The sequence below is a fragment of the Hyposmocoma kahamanoa genome, unplaced genomic scaffold (genome assembly GCF_003589595.1).
Source record: "Hyposmocoma kahamanoa isolate Upper Pololo Valley unplaced genomic scaffold, ASM358959v1 93, whole genome shotgun sequence".
In the NCBI taxonomy this organism is placed as follows: Eukaryota; Metazoa; Arthropoda; class Insecta; order Lepidoptera; family Cosmopterigidae; genus Hyposmocoma; species Hyposmocoma kahamanoa.
In genome coordinates this window covers 17,722,304-17,735,068 of record NW_020654810.1, presented here as the reverse complement: position 1 = coordinate 17,735,068, position 12,765 = coordinate 17,722,304, and the positions used below count along the sequence as shown (strand labels likewise).

General features: G+C 36.4%; 1 non-coding gene across 1 annotated transcript; it reads right to left on the bottom strand.

Annotated features, from left to right (window-relative positions):
• Positions 1-456: 456 nt before the first annotated feature.
• LOC113237681 lies at positions 457-563 on the bottom strand. Its single transcript, XR_003311057.1, has one exon. It is a non-coding gene; the product is annotated as a U6 spliceosomal RNA (small nuclear RNA).
• Positions 564-12,765: the final 12,202 nt, after the last annotated feature.

Here is a 12,765-nt window from a genome sequence, read left to right as displayed (position 1 = left end):
AAAAGATTGCATTATATAGTTCATATAGCGTTATTTTTTTCCTATTTCTAGTAAGGAATAGACAATATTGGGAAATCATTCGTTCTTTCAATCACTTTAGCAGTAGTATGTTACTTGGTTGACAGGTTTGTCATGGTACGAATATGAGTAATATTATAATAAGCTTACTTTAAGCTTACATTGAAATAAGATTGTTTTTTAAAAGGTTATGGTAGGCCCCCTGAGAGGCACTGCCACTGCGCTCGTCACCCTTTTTTTATACTCAGGAAAATGCGTTACGCATACCCCGCCGCGGGCGATGACATGGTGGGGTTATGCGGGACTCTGCTCCGTTGGTCCATCCGGCGATACAAGCTCGCCCGTTGGATCCTCGGAGGCCTACCCACTAAAAACCTGTGTATGCACCCTCACCCACCGGTGCCGGCTCGTGGGATCCCGTTAAGACTCGCCACTCAAAAAAATGTGGAACGTTTCACGATTTTGCGTGTCATCCTTGCGCAGGGGCCATGCTAATCTTCTCTGTGTCGTTCCAATTTTAGTATATGTACTGCCGAAGCAAGTACTGCGCCCGTCACTCTGAGACATAAGTTGACAAGTCCCATGTGCCTGTAATTGCACCAGCACCCTTACCCTTCAAAACTGGAACACAGTAATGCTGAGATTACTGCTTGGCGCTGGAAATAGATAAAGTGTTCTACTGCTAAACTTGTCTATTTTATCGAATGATAGACTATAGTGCTAAAGTGTTTAGATTATGAGTTAAGGCTTCAAGTTCCTCTTCCCTCGGTGTTTCTCTTACTCTGCCTGTCCCTAAAAAAAAATTACGCACATGGCATCAGACGCACGTGGCGCCAGCCACACATGCCATTTGGCTGGTAACAATAATGACAAAATTGTATTTAATATGAAAAACTACACATTAGTTTTCTTTCGTACTTTTAAATTAAATTTGTTTAAAAAAATATATATTTATCGAGAACTTTCCCGGGATGCTTCATCCTTAGTTCGACCCATTTTAATTTTTTCATTGTTTGAAAGGAATTCTTTTTATTACTTTATTAATTACCCACGCCTTTTAACAACTTCGGAATTTCTTTTAGTAAGTATATATAACCTGAATTATAAATTCCCTTTTTGCTATTTGAATTGTTTTTATTTTGGTGTTGAATCCATCTAGAACTTTCTTTATTAATTACAGAGTACCGTTGGGTGTTATGACGGGAATTGTGTTTGTTTTCTTTTTAATGTTCTTAGGATTGTTTGTTGAAGTTATAAGGGTCGTATTGTTACATATATTTATTATTAAAAGTAGTAATTTCAAACTTGAGCCGAGTTTGGGTATGTTTACCAGCACTTAGTTAAGGTGCACACGAAAAGAAAATTATTAGAGCGACAACAACGAATGTAACTCCTTCTCTTAGACTATTGGTTCCTTTATTTTTTCCATTCAAATTCGTACAAATTCGTATGAGTAATACGGGAAAAATGTTATTTTAATTTAAGTGAAATACTAATACGAACTGGTTTTTTTTTCTTCTTATTAGTTGAGAGACAGAGCAGAGAGCGAGCCAGCGTCAGTGTAATTGAGAATATTGTCTGGTTTATATATACATTTTTATTAATAATAGGGGTTTAAATATGAAATTGCCGATTTATTTTACTGGCCACTTTAAATTAAAATTAAACCTGTATGGTGTCCGATTTCAGAGTGAAACGTTTTTCACACGAAAAGTAAAACATGCTTAACTTAAAAAACATGATATTTGATTGTTCGACTTTCAATTGTTTTTACATTCAGCTTTTAACGTGAAGACAGATACAGCGAAAATCTGAGTACCTAATTTTCGAATACGAATTTCCACATGGAGTTAACGTAGCAGAAACTGTCAATGCTGTATTTGGAGAGGATACGGCATACGCAAATACGGCAAACGCCGGCAATACGGCAAATTACGACTTGAAGAAAGAACCACGAGGAAGACCAGTCACAAATGTAAATAACGTTGAATTGAAGGTAATGATGGAAGCCGATCCGTATCAAACTACCACGAAACGTCATGGTTTAATGTTAGCATACCCACAATATGACATATTATGGCGTTTGAATAATGACGACGGAACTCGCAGCAAAACAGCTTCACCGTTATTGCTTTATGATAACGCAACACCTCACACTGCTTGAGAAACAGTTTTACTACTACAAGACCTGCAGATATAAATTATCCATCATCCTACATATTCGTCGAACCTCGCCCCGACCGACTACCATTTTTTCCCGCAATTTGATTTTTTTTTGTATGGAAATAAAATTCCCAGGAAGCAGTACAAAAATCCCTTCACACAGCTGTGGAGTCCAGGTCTCCAGACTTCTATCGCAAAGGTTTAAATGACCTTCCGATTACATGGCAGAAATGTATAGACAACAAGGGAAAAAACTTTGATTAAACAAATATATTTAATCTTAAAAAAAATTGTTTTAATTTTTCAGTGCGAAACGGCAATTTCATACTTTAACCCCTAATATTATTATTGTTCATTACATGTTGTATTTAGGTCTGCAGGAAGAAATTTCTATTAGAAATAAGCAGAACCTTTTGTTTTTCATTTCCCTTGTATTCTTTGTGACTTGTTGTATTTTTCCTGTATTTATTTAATAGTTTATTACTATGAAATAAATAAATAAATAAATTAGTCGTACATAGTCATAGTATCATTTTTTTTTAAATTTATTTATTAAATGTTATTAATAATTTCAACAAATATAATTATTAATATTCGATGTTTATCGTGACAGTGGTGTAGTTAAATTGGATTATGTTGAAAAACGGATTGTCAACAAGGCCAGGCTGCACATCAGTACCGCGTGGCATACAGCCACAAGGATTATACAGTGCCTGTTCCTTCCACGTACTGTTGTTTCCACAATATTGTTATATTATTATAAATAAATAATAATAATAAATAACGCACACACTCAACATAGCCCCGCACTAGGGAAACCCTGTGTCGCGGGTGCCATGGACACACATATAGACAGCCACAAATTACACCCAAACTCACGAGAGAAATATATGTAGGCCATACAAACATTTCTCCCGGCCCGGGAATCGAACCTGGGACCTCTGCGTGGCAGTCCGGCATGGTAACCGTTCGGCCACGGAGGCAGTTATGTTCTGTTCGTATTTACTGTGTGTGGTAAATAAATGGTTTAAATGGTTTACGCATGGGTATATTTAGCGAAACAAAAAAGAGAATTTAAAATAGTAACGTTTATATTTAGACGACCGCGTACCTAAAAATGATGCATGGGCAGACCAGCGACAAGGTATACCGATGACCCGATGAAGGTTGCGGGTATCCGCGAGCAGCGCAAGATTAATCGTTGTGGCGTTCTTTAGAGGACGCCCAGCAAAAGGTGTCTTTTGGTTGAAATGATTATGATGAATTTGTATTATTTAAATAATTAAGAATTAGATATCAAGTATTAACTGCTACTTTATATCTTATTCTGATTTATTATAATTAACATCTAACATCGACGTAGTACAACCTTACAGAACCTTTATTGATAAAATTAATTTTTTTTACAATGTTGTGACAAAGCAAAGACGGCTGAAAAATTAAAAATTGTAACAGTTAAACATTGATTAAATTTAAAAAGTAAAGAAACTTTTTAAATTAAATTTCATGAAATTTACATGAACGTGTTTCTTAGTAAGGACTTAAAAGAAAGGAATGAAAAAATTATAGTCGACTTATTTCTTATTTTGAAACTAAGCGTAAAGTAAAAAAACAAAAGAAGCGGCCAATCTTTTGAAAAAAAAAAAACACTTTTACATTATTATTTTGAGAATTTAACTCTGAGTTTTTCGGAATTTATGTGCAAAATTTAATTTGAAATTTGTAATTTACTGCTAATGCTTTCAGTGAAGGAAAATATCGTGAGGAAACCTGCACAGCTGTGTGTGAAAATCCTGATCCGCATAGATTCCGCGTGCGAATTGCAAATTGTGAAATGAGGCCTGTGCTCAGCAGTGTGATACGGCGTGCAAAGGGCCTAAACGTAATTTAGCAAAGTATGAAATACAAGACGATCATGGTAACTTTTTTTTCAACATCCCTACAAGGGAAATAAATACCCTTGTTTCATTTGTTATTAAGGGTTTTCAGCCTTTTAAAAAAGTACTTGCTCTTTTTTAACCGACTTAACAAAAAGGAGGTTCTCAATTCGACTGTATGTTTTTATTGTGTGTATGTTACGCGGTAACTCTTGAACCGATTTTGATGATAAGTTTTGTTGGAAAGAGGGTACCTCAGAAGTGGTCTCATTTAAATTTGAAGAAAATATTCCACTTCTAAGGGTGGCAACCTAGGGGATGAATGACTTTTGAGGTCGGTTTTTTTAGTACTTTGTACTGAGATTATTAAATTTTTTTTTTTATATGTGTCCGTGCAAAGCAAAACGTAATAAGTTAATATTGAAAAAATAAAAAGAAGCGAACACGTCCTGATAGTGGCCAGTATCATTTTTAATTGTAAATAGTCAAAAGAGATTGCTTTTCAGTCAGCCCTCGCATTTCGTGTATTAGTTATGTGCATAGCTCACTGTATTGGATGATAACATCACGCTCTCGTGTGTAATCTGAGGGTAACTTGATTGGCTTTCCTCTATAATATTCTTTTAAAATGAAACCTGTTTTTTTTACTGTTAATGGTGTTGTACTCGTTCAAAATTCTGGCAAAGAGGATTGAAGGCCAAGATTGGTTTTACTGAGGGGGAATATAAAATATAAAACTTGTAGTTAAGGCAAAGGCAATGTCAAAATCTTTATTGCCTTCATGTGTTACATAGTGGTCTTAAAATTAAAACAGTACATATTGATGTACGGTTTACAACTTTCCATTGAGTCGAAATTTACTAGTATTCTAATATATTTCTTCTGTATAGTGAATACTTCAAGGCGTCTTTGCTATTTCCCCACAAGGCATGAGCATAAACATTTGTTAATTGTTGTGTTTGTTATTTTGAAACATGGATATGTATATGGGATATTTAAAGAAATGCATTCGTGTTGCATGCTGCATTCATTAAATTGGACCTGGATCAATCATGAGCTCGAGTAGAAAATACAAAAGTCTTCGATCATGCACAGTAACCAATTTGAATTTTTGTACACGTTGTTCATATGTGAGAGAATCCGTTGAAGCAGAAAGTCAGGTGTCTGGTGAACAGTCGTTGTATGCTCTCAATGCGTTGTGTTGCTCCGCATTCACATTTAACTTACTTTATACATTAAATATTAAAGAATTCTTATCAGCCATTAAAATAAGCTATTTCTGCTGAAAAACGAATAAATATATTTACCCTTGATAACAGTCGAAAGGTTCTAGTTGTACCTAATGTAATTACAAAACACTGTATGAGCCTTGCAGTGTTCAGTTTGACATGATAGTGTAGGCGTTGCTCGTTGTAAATAGACTAACAAATGAAAACCTAGTATATAAATAATTAATCTATTTGTGTAATAAACTATTTGGTAATGTTATCGCAGTCACAATCAGTCGTGATGCGGGTCTGGTTACCTAAACGTGATTGTACTCGTTTGCAACATTCGTGATTTTACATTATTATGGTAGATAGGAAATGAAACCATTTTTTCGGATCTTTTTTATGATACCAAGCGTCGGGACGAACCAGTCTTGCCTGGTGTTAAGTGACACGCCTGTCCATAACAGTTGCAGTGCCATTCAAAGCTTTAAATCACAAAGATCTGAGGGCCATTGCTCTACGCCCGTCATCCTGAGACATTTGTTGACAAGTCCCATGTGCCTGTAATTCCCTTTTCCATGGAGCTCTACTGCTATTAAATTATTCTTAAACGTTTTCTCGAACAAATTTGCTTATTTTCGCCCTGTAATACGTTTCAAACACTGTAAGACATTTTTATTTGATTGTATACTGGAACACGAAAATAGTCAATAATCATTTAATAGAAGCACTGTTTTAGAATCTATTACCAAAAAATTTGATATAATGGGTAAAATGATACATTGGTGGGGATTTTTTAACCATAAACCCATATTGCACTGCAAGTACTACGTGAGGGATTCATGGAATGAAACTGAATAAAATTTTAGGACCCACACCGACTTTTTATCACCAATGAACCCGCGATACTGAATTTTCCTAGTGCGAGGCTATGTGTGTGTTGAAAAATATTTCATGAGCCCGACCTTAGATATTACTTACTAGATCATGTCGACAAAATGTTATAGAAAATGTCACTATTTAATGATATCCATAACAGTTATAGCTAGGCAGTTATGTGAACACTATGGATGTTATTGCGTTCTGGTTTTGAAGGGTGAAGGTGAAATTACAGGCACATGGGACTTGTCAAGTTATGTTTCCGGGTGCCGGACGTGGTGACCTCTCAGATAATTTTGATAGCTCTGAGTGGTATGCAACTGCTATGGACCATTGGATCGCTTATCACCACGTCTACGTCGTCTCATCTATTAGTACCATAAACAAAAAAAAATTATAAGACACGTTTTTCTTTACAACATAATATTCAATTCAATTCAATTATTTTATTTATTTAGGCATTAATCCCATAAAATTACATTATACATTACACGGTTCTAAAAATTTAAAAGCTATAAATAAAATAAAAATTAAAAATTAAATTCAAGTTACTAATTAAAAATGTCAAAAAGTTAGAAAATTAAAATACAATTAACAAGATTAACATTAGGAATATTGAAAACAGTTGTAAAAACAAAGTCTGCACAAGTTCATTACTGGACTTATTTAGTCTCTATGCAAAAGACCACAGACGCTTTCGTAAAAGGGCGTAAAAACGTAACATGGCTCGAAATGCGTTGTTGTACTGCACTCGTAAAGTGTTTAACGATCGTTTAGTGTAATTATACCACAGCTGACTCGCATACAACGCCTGACAGTATGCCCGAAACTGAGTAACTTTCACCTGGTCAGAGCAGCTTGCAAAACGCTGCGCCAACATATTGCCCTTCACTGAGATAGCTCGGCGCTGCCTCTCAAGGTCCTCATCATCCGTAAGTCTATCTGTAACAATGTGTCCCAGGTATCTAAATGTAGAAACTACTTTTAACGTTAAAGTTAACGGCGCAACAATGTCTGGCCCTTTGTCATAATTAAACGCCATCAGTTCTGTCTTTTTCACGTTATAATGAGACCATGAGCGATAGCATACCGTTCACATATGTCAATAACTTTCCTCATTCCAATAACTAATAGAAGGACTCAACAGTGCCATATCGTCAGCTTAACTAAAGTTGTTTGTACAATCTCCTGACACATGACAGCCGACTGCAGCTCTGCTAAGTTAATATTTAATAATATTACAATTTCACACAATAAAATTGCCTTATAGTCGGACTACATATACAGATCTAAATTATCAACATTTACTGACCTAGAATATAACGGGACACATAACGAGGCGGGTACAAAAAGTTGTCGAGGTCGGAACTAAGTCCTCGCAAAATCTCTCTACGCACGTTTGCCCCAAATGTTTGTGCCAACCGCCGCAAATATGTTGAAATAATCCTGAATAATATGCTTATACGTGTTACAGGCAATTTGATATGCCCGTCTACTATGAATAATGCCCGCATCACTTTAACGGGTGTGAATAAAACCAACCTGTCTTCGATAACGACTGGCGCTGGATGAGGAGGTCTCGGGTTCGATTCCCGGTAGGAACGAATTGGAAAATGAACTTTTCTAAATTTGTTCTCGTCTGAGAGTTCAGGGAAGTGCCTCGGAGTGGACTCCGTTACTTTGGTACCCATAGTATAGGCAATTCGACGACGACGACGACGACCCCGGGAAACTCTGTGTCGCGGGTGCCATAGACACACATATAGACAACCACAAATTACACCCAAACTCACGAGAGAAATAAATGTAGGCCATACACATATTTCTCCCGGCCCAGGAATCGAATCTGGAACCTCTGCGTGGCCGTCCAGCATGGTAACCGTTCGGCCACAAAGGCAGTTTAAATTGATTAATTAAATTTTTTTCCGTAGCATGTGCATAAGAACAGATAGCTACGATTGGTTTAAAATTTCGTTGGCTTTCAAAATAGCGGCGTGTCTCAAATTCAAGAACGGTGGTTTAAAAACAACAAAGCATATATAGCGGGCAAAGCCGACGAATCATACATTTCCAGTCCATGTTATCACGTCTGAATTTTAACCTATAAAAAGTTCAGTGTTTTTCTACAATGAAATTTAGCACATTTTAAATGCAGCCTTGTTACAAAGACAAATATGAATTATTTTGGGTAGAGCCACTATTCTTCAAAAGCAACGATTTGGAGCGAGCATAAACCAAAGTGGATATTTATTATCACGGACCAACAATTGGTGCGTTGCTGGTGCATATTCGAATTGTATAACAATTAGGTATAACAAGAATTACGATTATTTTGTTGTACGTCGTTGTATTGAGGTATAAAATTATAACACCAAACCTAATATTGACGATCTCGGTGGCTGTGGATTGTGCGCAATGGATGATGTTGTCCTGGGTTCTATCCACGGTAGGACCAATTTGGGAAAGAAACTTTTCTAAATTACTTCTGATTTGGGTTATCTGGTACTCACTGTACACGGAATTCCCTACTTGGAGACTAGATAATTGATGTGGTTGACTTTTCCTCAAAAGTTTGTGGAATTACATCTATTTGTCAAGTTTTATTGAAATCGGTTACCGGAAAATGCGAAACTGGATTCATCCTCTAGTTTGCCACCCTTATAATACATATAATATAATAGGTGGCATATTTTTTTCAATTTTAAATGGTACCAATAAGGTAACCCCTTTGAAACAAAAAAAAAAAATCATCAAAATTGTTTCACAAATTCCGAATGACGATAGAGTAATCGCGTAACATACATAAAAAAAAATGCAGCAGAACTGAGAACCTCTTATTTTTTAAAGTCGGTTATAAAATAGACACAACTTAGGTCTCATTGAGTGGCATCATCCCTTTTATAAACGTAACAATTTTTTAAATTGTTTATAATTGTTTAAATAGCTACATCCGCCCAGGTATGTTTAAACTTCGTTATCTAATGGAAGATTACTTTGTTTACCAAAAATAAGTAGGTCGAGATTACACAGCATAAAAGCATAGCACACAAAGGTAAAAGATAAATGAATTGTCTGCGAGACACTTCCTGTTTTTCCCCTATAGGTACCGCCCAGGATTAAGGCGCATTAATCTGTTACAAACATGGTTATAACATTATTCCTATCGGTAACCGTTGTAGGAAGAATGGTATCATCCGTATATGTACATAGAATAGACTTCGGTAAGGTGTTTCAGTTTTAAGTATTAAAAGATAAGATACTGAGACGTGTTCTCTCACTATGACCCTCATAAAAAGGAAATCCAAGGGTTATGGAAAGCGCTAGGGAGTTTCACTGCAAGATCGAATCTGTAATGAGGATATCCGCAAAAGAACCAGAGTAACCGAAATAGCCCAAGGAATTGCAAAACTTAAGTGGCAGTGGGCTGGGCACTTTGCTCGCAGAACAGATGGCCGATGAGACCGAAGATGTCTCGAGTGGCGACCGCGTATCGGGAGACGCAGCTTGGGCAGACCACTTGCAAGGTGAACTGATATGACCTGATGAAGGTTGTGGGAATTCGCTGGAAGCAAGCAGCGCAAGAAGAAGCCGCGGTAGCCTAATAGTTTGACATACTACCTCTGCTTTAGAGGCAGTAGGGTTCAAATCCGTTCTAATGTTTCAAAATTTATGTGCGAAATTTACTTTGAAATTTACCATGAGCTTTTCAGTAAACGAAAACATCGTGATGAATCCTGCACGTCAAAGAAGGATCAGAACCCGTATGAAGTCCTCAACCCACATTTCGCTGGCGTGGCAAATTATGGCCTAAATACTTCTACTAGCCGGATTGATGATGAAGCAGCGCAAAACCTGTCATTGTGATGATATTTCGGGGAGGCTTATGTCCAGCAGTGAATATCTTTAGTCTGAAATTAAGACGATAATTTACATAAAAGTATTAACAAAAAAGTTACTATTTTTGAAATTTACTATAGTCTTTTCAGTAAAGGAAAACACATGATGAAATCTGCACATCGAAGATGTGGTTGTTGTGGCGTTCTTTGGGGGCTAAAATGACTATTTTTTATTTTATTTTTATTTTTAATAATGTCAAGGGACGAGACGAACATGTCGTGCGCCTGGTGGTAAGTGACACGCCTATCCATAATAATTACAGTGCCACTCAGAGCTTTAAACTGCAAAGATCTGAGGGGCACTACCACTGCGCCCTGTCACCCTGAGACATAAGTTGTCAAGTCTCATGTGTATGTAATTTCACCAGTACCTTTACCCTTCCAAACCGGAAAGCGATAATGCTCACATTTATACTGCTTTCGGCAGAAATAGGTAAGGTGTCAGTAATTTACTTGGACGAACTTTTCACAAGGAGCTCTACTGCTTCTAAAACAAGGAGCTCTCTGCTACTGATGATGATGTTGTAAGGATAAGTAATTTGTTTAAAACTTTATACCAAAAGACATATATTGTTGACAACTGGCTGGATCAATGCTTCGCAGGCATCGACGTATATTTCAAAACTTCAAATTCAATCCCCATCCAATTCAAGTTACTAAATAATCCACTGAATAAGTATAACAATTGGTGTTCAAGTTAAAGCGAAATGGTATCGTGGTTGTGTAGATTTTGAAGACGCGAAGATATTCATTGCACCATATTTAAACATTGGTCTTTCAGAAATAAAATATACTCTTTTACCGTAAAATAAGCATAGTACGCTGACGTGTTTATTACGAAACATGGGACAAAAAATTTCATTGAAATAATGCAATACCTAGATTTTTCTGTGGGTATAAAAAAATGTAAATTTTGCGGATTTTTTTTATTGAGGAAAGTCTAGTTAACTAATATAATAGTTCGCTATTGGTATTTTCTGTTTTCATTATTATTGAAAATACAAGTTGATTTAGTATTTTATAATGTCGAAACCGCTTTCCCTTGTGGTCTAAATACGTCAAAACATATTTTATCTATTTAGGGCCTCACTTCACCTTAACATCGTCATGAGCACCTTCAATTGCAAAAACAATCACAGTGCTGAGAGACTTAGAGTAAGGAGGACATGACATAACGATGTACTTTGAAAGTATGTATGTATAAGTATGTATGTTTGAATACACAGGAAAATTTTTTAAAATAAAAAAGAACAATTTCCTTGAAATCCGCAACCAGATAACGATGAAAATGAAAACAATTTTCTGGTCGTATCTAAGAAAAAATCGCCCATGTTAAAATACGATTACTTTTAAATCTCGCGTCAAACAACAGTACTCCACCAACAAACTTTTCAATCCAATGGTTTCCGCCCCAGAGAGGATTTATTTGTTTACTACCATTGCGTAACTAAAGTAGGACGAACTTTGCAAACTTCTTAAGGATATCCAATTAAAACTGGGCGACGGGAAATTAATGAGTTCCGAGAACACCCACGGCTTTTTTTGCGACGACGTTACTTAAAGTGTTTTCCTTCTAAAGCGGTTTTATAGCACCTTTAGCAATTTAGGACGATAATTTATTATCTAAGAATTTATACAGTACATTTTCGTGACCATTATGATAAATTATGGTATTTTATGGCAGCAAATTTTGTTTTGTTTATTACTTTACGTTGTTGATCTCCGGCTTGTCTATTAAAATATATGTCAGCGCATTCGCAAAATAGGAGGAAGACATTAGAGGCGTCACATCTAATCGATGGTCGTCATTAAGAGGATTCTGGCGATACCTGGCATCATTATTAGAACGAACACCAAACACTGGGGAGGCGGCCATCTTGAGCGGGTTGTCATCCTTGGATCGTGTTGACGTGCACATGCACCCACGTGTTTGGAGGACGATATTTATTAGATATTTTTGAACCTTAATTAATTATAGCTATCCTTGATCGTTTCCTTCAGTTAGTGATTCTAAAATTAAGAGTAATAAGAAAGTAAAAGTAATTAAGATAACCCGTATTTTATGGAGATATAATTTACTCGGTCAATAATACACGCCTAGCGAGAAAAAAACAAACGGAAAACCACTCTGATAGCAGCACGAGTGCCTTCATATATTTTACAATTTGTTGATGTTAATGTTTATAGCATAAATATTACTATAATAAAGATGTCGTGTCAAATAAACTGCGTGTACGAATTACAAAAATTCTTAATTAATTTTCATTACAAAAGACAGGTTTTATAATATCAAGCGGCGGGCCAAACTGGCCGTGCGCCTGATGGTAAGCTACACGCCTGTCCATAACAGTTGCAGTGCCACTGAGAGCTTTAAATCGCAAAGATCTAAGGCGCACTGCCACTGTGCCCGTCACCCTGAGACATAAGTTGACAAGTCTCATGTGCCTGTAATTTCACCAGCACCCTTACTTCCCTTCAAAACTGGAACACTACAGTGTTGTTGTGTTGATAATAAGGTGCCATAATGTTGATAATAAGGTGACAGTACTTCCCTGAATGAACTCTTTCACAAGTAGTTCTACTGTCTGTTGCAGTAGAGTTATATGATGTACATATATAAACAAAGTGTTAGATAACAAAATAGTTTCCGGCCAAACATTGGGCATACAAACGTATTGAATGTACATCATACGTTTGCACTTCAACAGGCTAAACTACGTG